At 47.3% G+C, this 6852-nt stretch overlaps 1 pseudogene; it reads right to left on the minus strand.

Moving 5' to 3' along the window:
• LOC125425189 overlaps positions 1-4585 on the minus strand; it is a 44540-nt pseudogene extending 39955 nt beyond the window's left edge.
• Positions 4586-6852: the final 2267 nt, after the last annotated feature.

Consider the following 6852-nt stretch of genomic DNA (forward strand, 5'->3'; position numbering starts at 1 on the left):
ATTTTCAGAGCTATGTCACCAGTGAGATGTGTTTCTTGCCGGGACATACCTCTGAAGCCCAGAAAACCCACAATAGCCAGTTGATTCCGACTGCGAAAGCCTTCGATAATCCAGAGAGAAATGTACTTGTGGAGCACTACAGAGAGAACATAAAATAAAATAAACCCACGTGAGCAGTGAACAGACAAAAGATTTTTATCTATTCCATTGTGCTCCCCTGGAGTGTGATTATCAGCATGTAGTAATGGAAACCGTAGCGCCTTGGAAATAATACTGAGTCAATTCAAATAGCGCTTTAAAAATACTGGGAGGATTTTTATGGCATCAGGTTTGCAGCCACGCCGCCTCTCCTTTGACCTCATCATAGCAAAGGCCCATACAACATGACAAGGAAGAACCAGATTCCAATTGGTGGGTGCAAAGGGCCATCAAATGGCAGCCAATTTACCGTGACCCATAGAGTTTTCAAGGCCAGAGATGTTTAGAGGTGGTTTGCCATGGCCTGACTATGTGGAGCAACCCCAGACTTTCTTGGTGGACTCCCATCCAAGTAATAACCTGGCCTGTCCCTGCTTAGCTACTGAGATCTGACAAAACCAGGCCAGCCTCAGCCATTCAGGTCAGGGCACTGACAGGTTCATTCCGCACATGCAGAATAATGCACTTTCAAACTGCTTTCAGTGCTCTTTGAAGCTGTGCGGAATAGCAAAATCCACTGGCAAACAGTTGTGAAAGTGGTTTGAAAACGCATTATTTTGCGTGTGCGGAAGGGGCCTTAGATTCAAGAAACTTCCATTCAACCCCAAAACTGCAGTACACCTGCTTCAAATCAGCAGGGTAAATGTGGCAATTGGGGTGATGAGATTTGTGCCCCCCTCATAGAACCATAGCGTTGGAAGAGACCACAAGGGCCATCAAGTCCATCCCCCTGCCATGCCGGAACACACAATCAAAGCACTCTCAACATAGGTTAATCCAACTTCTGTTTAAAAACCTCCAAAGGAGACTCCATCACTTTCCGAGGCAGTGAATTCCACTGTTGAGCAGGGCTGACGGTCAGGAATGTCTTCCTAACATTTAGGTGGAATCTCTTTTCCTGCATTTTGAATCCATTACTCCATGTCCTAGGCCCTTTCCGCACGGGCGGAATACGGTGCCCTGGGGACGGCAAAAACGCCGTCCCCAGGGAGCCTTTCGCACTGCGTCGTCGTCCTGGGAGGTTCTGGGACCGTTCATGCGAACATCCCAGAGGGGGCGGGTTGGTGTCATCTACGCCGACCCGACCCCTTCCGCCGCCGTGCGGAAATGGCCATTGTCTCTGAAGCAGCAGAAAACAAGCTTACTCCCTCTTCAAAATGGCAGGCACATGCAAAGTTGGTAACAGGCCCAGGCCAGATGGGAAATGTAGACCTCATTTGACTTCAAAATGACCTATTATTAACTGCCTTGGAAGAAGAAGAAGAAGAAGAAGAAGAAGAAGAAGAAGAAGAAGAAGAAGAAGAAGAAGAAGAAGAAGAAGAAGAAGAAGAAGAAGAAGAAGAAGAAGAAGAAGAAGAAGAAGAAGAAGAAGAAGAAGAGTTTGGATTTATATCCCCCCTTTCTCTCCTGCAGGAGACTCAAAGGGGCTTACAATCTCCTCGCCCTTCCCCCCTCACAACAAACACCCTGTGAGGTAGGTGGGGCTGAGAGAGCTCCGAGAAGCTGTGACTAGCCCAAGGTCACCCAGCTGGCATGTGTGGGAGCGCACAGGCTAATCTGAATTCCCCAGATAAGCCTCCATAGCTCAGGCGGCCGAGCTGGGAATCAAACCTGGTTCCTCCAGATCAGATTCACGAGCTCTCAACCTCCTAGGCCAGGGGTAGGGAACCTGCGGCTCTCCAGATGTTCAGGAACTACAATTCCCAATTGGCCATGCTGGTAGGGGCTGATGGGAATTGTAGTTCCTGAACATCTGGAGAGCCACAGGTTCCCTACCCCTGTCCTAGGCCACTGCTGCTCCTTGGGGGAAATTGGGGGCTATGACTTCCTTGACTGAGTCAATCCATCTCATGTGGGATCATCCTCTTTTCCTGCCACCTTCAACTTTTCCTTCCATCATTATCTTTTCCAGGAAGTCTTGTCTTCTCATAATGTGTCCAAAGCACAGCTGGGTCAGTTTGGTCATTTTCACTTCCAATACGAGTTCAGCCCTGATCTAGAGCTAGATCTAGAACCTACTAATGTGTCTTTTTGGCAGCCCACAGTATCCAGTAAAACTTTCCTTCAGTGCAACAGTTCAACGGAATCTGCTGTCTCCCTGTCAGCTTCTGTCATTGCCCAACTTTCACTCTCATACATAGTAATAGGGAATAAATTGACAGTGTGAATGGGTTCAGGTTTGAGCCAAGGTGCCTGGCAAAGTCATAATGCAGCAAATTAAGCGTTTGGCTCTTACTGTTTAATGCGAGATTGCTTCTAAAGAAGAAGAAGAAGAAGAAAACAAAGCTGAGGCCCCTATGCAAAACTAGGAAAATTATTAGTACCCGGTGGAAGCATAAAAGACTGGAAAAAAACCACTTTGAACAGGACATTTTCATGCCGCAAAGGCAATTCATTTGTCTGGTGGTCAATACTGAGGAGATCATTACAGCAGGGATAAAAAGCATCCAAAATTCCTTCTGAGCCATGCGGTTCATGACTGATACAATATTCATTGGGCCCTTTGTCTTTTGTTCACCTTTCTGATGCATTACTTTGTCTGACAACTCATGGACTGAACATCGTATGAGTCTTTTTTTCTTCCTTCTATGTGTAGCCACCTTGACAAACCACCCTGTGACTCAGCACAGATCTAATGCAACATCATTGGGAGTGCTCCCGTGGAGGGGGGAAGGGGGGCTTTTGTTAGATCTCTTTCTGTTTCTTCAGCAACTGGGTGCCCACAGTGAATGGAAACGTACAAGCGCGCTCCCTGTATTTTGGATGTTAGTCGATCACCGCCATCATCTTTATGAAAATTAATCTATCCATTTCTCGCCCGCCTTGCTTCCCAGTTGAGTCACAGAGTCATAAAAGCATGACAGAACATCATGAAGGCCTTCAAAAACAGCAATAAAACTCTTGCAAATTGCAATTTGATGGCGCAAGGGTTTGGATAAAAATCTCTTCAAGTGCATTTTGAAAAAGGGATGTTTTCATCAGCGGCATACCCCTCTGTCACCCCTTTCTCCCCCCAGATACGCCACTGGTCTTCATGGACTAACATGGACAACCTCTTCCTGGGAGCAGCAGTGGCGTAGGAGGTTAAGAGCTCGTGTATCTAATCGGGAGGAACCGGGTTTGATTCTCAGCTCTGCCGCCTGAGCTGTGGAGGCTTCTCTGGGGAATTCAGATTAGCCTGTACACTCCCACACACGCCAGCTGGGTGACCTTGGGCTAGTCATGGCTTCTCGGAGCTCTCTCAGCCCCACCTACCTCACAGGGTGTTTGTTGTGAGGGGGGAAGGGCAAGGAGAATGTCAGCCCCTTTGAGTCTCCTGCAGGAGAGAAAGGGGGGATATAAATCCAAACTCCTCCTCCTCCTCCTCCTCCTCCTCCTCCTCCTCCCCTCCTCTTCTTCTTCTTCTTCTTCTTCTTCTTCTTCTTCTTCTTCTTCTTCTTCTTCTTCTTCTTCTTCTTCTTCTTCTTCTTCTTCTTCTTCTTCTTCTTCTTCTTCTTCTTCTTCTTCTTCTTCTTCTTCTTCTTCTTCTTCTTCTTCCTGTGTCTCCTTCCACTACTGCTGCCCAGCAGCTAGCCTTTGAGGATTCTCCTATCCCTATTATGATTGGAACTTGATTTGATTGAGAACCCACTTCTAGTGGTTCTTCATGATCTTTTCAGAAAATAGCCACAGATGGACTAACATGGACAACCTCTGCCTGTGTCACCTTCCACTTCTAGTAGGTTCTTGATCAAATGTGTTCTAGTGGGTTCTTGATCAAACCAAGCCTGAACTCTCCCTAGAAGCAAAGATGACCAATGGGGGCTATCATATTTCGGTCATGTTACAGGAAAACAAAACTCACTGGAAAAGACAATAATGCCAGGAAATGTTGAAGGCAGCAGGCAAAGATGGAGACAGGAGATGGACTGGCTGTATAAAGGAAGCCATGACCCTCAGTTTTCAAGACCCAAGCAAGGCTGTTAATGATGAAACATTTTGAAGGACATTGATTCATAGGGCTGCCATGTGTCAGAAGCAACTTGATGGTACTGAACACACATACACACATCTGCCAGGACATAGATATTGACCCTGAGAGACAATAACGTCCCCAAACCTACACAGTGAACATTCATGCTATTTAAAGCAGAAGACAGTTTTCAGTCTTGGTTTCTGGCGGTAAACTTTCATATGAAACACTAAATGCAGGAATTCAATTGTACAGGTCCCAGCCTAGCACAGTCTTTGTGAGCAGAGCAGACCAGTGAGAGAAAATCTGTTTGTCAACATGAGGTTCATTCCACTATGCTCCTGTACTCTCCAGTCTGCCAGTTAAGACCCACCTCACAAGCTGTGCTGTCTGGACCCCACCTTCGGAGATGACGTGAGCGGCAATCAGAGACATGGCGGGGTTTTTTTAGTACTGTGCTTTTCTGATGCTGTGGGGGCAGTGGTGGAATCCAAAAATTTTAGTAACAGGTTCCCATGGTGGTGGGATTCAAACTGTGGCGTAGCGCCAATGGGGCTGGGAGGGGCACGACGGGGGCGTGGCTGGCATTCTGGGGGCGGGGCATTGCTGGGCGGGGCTGTGGCAAGGATGCAGCCGCTGTGCTGGTCCTTGGGCGGGGAAACGAATGCACACAGGCGCAGGCTGCCACGCATGCTGGTGCACCTCCTGTTAGACTGCTTCAAATTCTGCACGCTACTGCTGAGAGGAGGGGCGTAACTAAGGCAAAAACCACGTGGCAAAATCACCAGTTAGTAACCCCCTCTCGGCACACACAAATAATTAGTAACCTGCTCTCGGGAACCTGTGAGAACCTGCTGGATCCCACCTCTGTGTGGGGGTGTGTTAGGTGTTTTCAAGACAAATCAAGTCCAAAATGTCCTCTCCTTAACAGCCTTGCTCATGTCTTGACTTGAAAACTGAGGCCTGTGGCTTCCTTGACTGAGTCAATCCACCTCATGTTGGGTCTCCCCTTTTCCCCCCTCTGCCTTCAACCTTTCCTAACATGATTGCCAACGAATCCTGTCTTCTCATGATGTGACCAAAGGACTATAGCCTCCACTGGGTCATTTCAGCTTCTAGGGACAGTTCAGGCTTGAATGGATCTACAGCACGCTGATTTGTCCTTTTGCGTCACTCCACAGTATAGGTAAAACTCTTCTCCGATACCACATTTCAAATGAATCAACTTTCTTTTAAATGCTAGATATGGACAGCCCAATCCAGATTAGGAAAGTTAGAATCAATGTTATGTCTTATGTTTATTGTTTGTGCATTTTTTCGTAACTGTTAGTATTGATAGGTATTATTTTTAATGTTAAATTTAATAAAAAATATATTTAATAAAACAAAGCACTGCATTTGCACAGGTTGATCACGAGCACGAAGCCAGCGTGATGCGGAAGCGTAAAAATATCCGAAGCCAACCGTGGCTTTGCTGCTCGGCATATGCTCCCGGGTTTTGCTCGAAAGACTTGAGACGACACGGTGCGAAAGGAAGCAGTGCAAGATCACAGATGGCTCGGCCCAGAAAAAGATTGAAATATTAGGAAGCTGGAAATAGCCAGCCAAGACACCAGTCTTGTGGATGGGGCAACGCAAGCCGGAACAGGGGTTTAAACTGCCAGTTTTGGATGGTGAGGCTTTAACACCTGACTCCTCAGCCAGAGCTCTGAGAGCGATATCCTTGTCAATGGAGGCCCAGTTCACACATGCAGCCAAACTGGTCTTCCATCATATTTTCCAGGCAAAGCAGTTGGCCCCTGCTCTGTCCCATGCTGACCTTGTCACAGCGATCCAGGTGACAAGTGGTTTTGGATTCCATTAGCAGCTGAAGTTCTCAAACCAAAGCTATTGGCTCATTCCGCACATGCAGAATAATGCACTTTCAAACTGCTTTCAGTGCTCTTTGAAGCTGTGCGGAATGGCAAAATCCACTTGCAAACAGTTGTGAAAGTGGTTTGAAAACGCATTATTTTGCGTGTGCGGAAGGGGCCATTGCCTCAAACCAACAGGAAGCCACTCCCTTACTCCAGTGCCATAGAGGGAGGAATGGCGCCTGGGGACAAATGATGTTCCCCGCCCCCCCATGGTGCTCCCCATGGTGCCCCCCACTTCCCTGAGTTCTACTGGCTGGAAAAAAACCAGCCGGCTGAAAAAGCAGCCTGATGGGAACTACATTTCCCAGGAGACCTTGCGAGCCCCAACTTCTGCAGAGGCCTCCCTGTTCCTGTGGCAGCTACGCTCATGCCTTCCTCTCACAAAGAGCAAAGAGAAGAAGAAGAGGTGTCAGGTTTCTCTGGCCAGGTTGCCAACTCCAAATTGGGAAATTCCTGGAGATTTGGGGGTGGAGCTTTTCAGGGGTGCCTCAGCAGCATATAATTTATTTATTTATTTATTTATATATTGGTTATATTTTTATACCGCCCTCCCCCGAAGGGCTCAGGGTGGTGAACAAAACAGAATAGAGCACATAAATCAAAGCTAAAATCCAATAAATATTAGGTAGTTTTTGGCTCTATATAAATAACCCCTTCCTATTAAAATGCAGCATTATTAAAACCAGCATAAAAGATGGCGCCTACTATCAAGTCCCCTAAAACAAAAGGGGGGAGGTGGACGGCAGGACCCACTGATGTTCTGAGGGGGGGCATCAGCAGCCGGCC

This window comes from Sphaerodactylus townsendi, unplaced genomic scaffold, assembly GCF_021028975.2.
Source record: "Sphaerodactylus townsendi isolate TG3544 unplaced genomic scaffold, MPM_Stown_v2.3 scaffold_20, whole genome shotgun sequence".
Taxonomy (NCBI): Eukaryota; Metazoa; Chordata; class Lepidosauria; order Squamata; family Sphaerodactylidae; genus Sphaerodactylus; species Sphaerodactylus townsendi.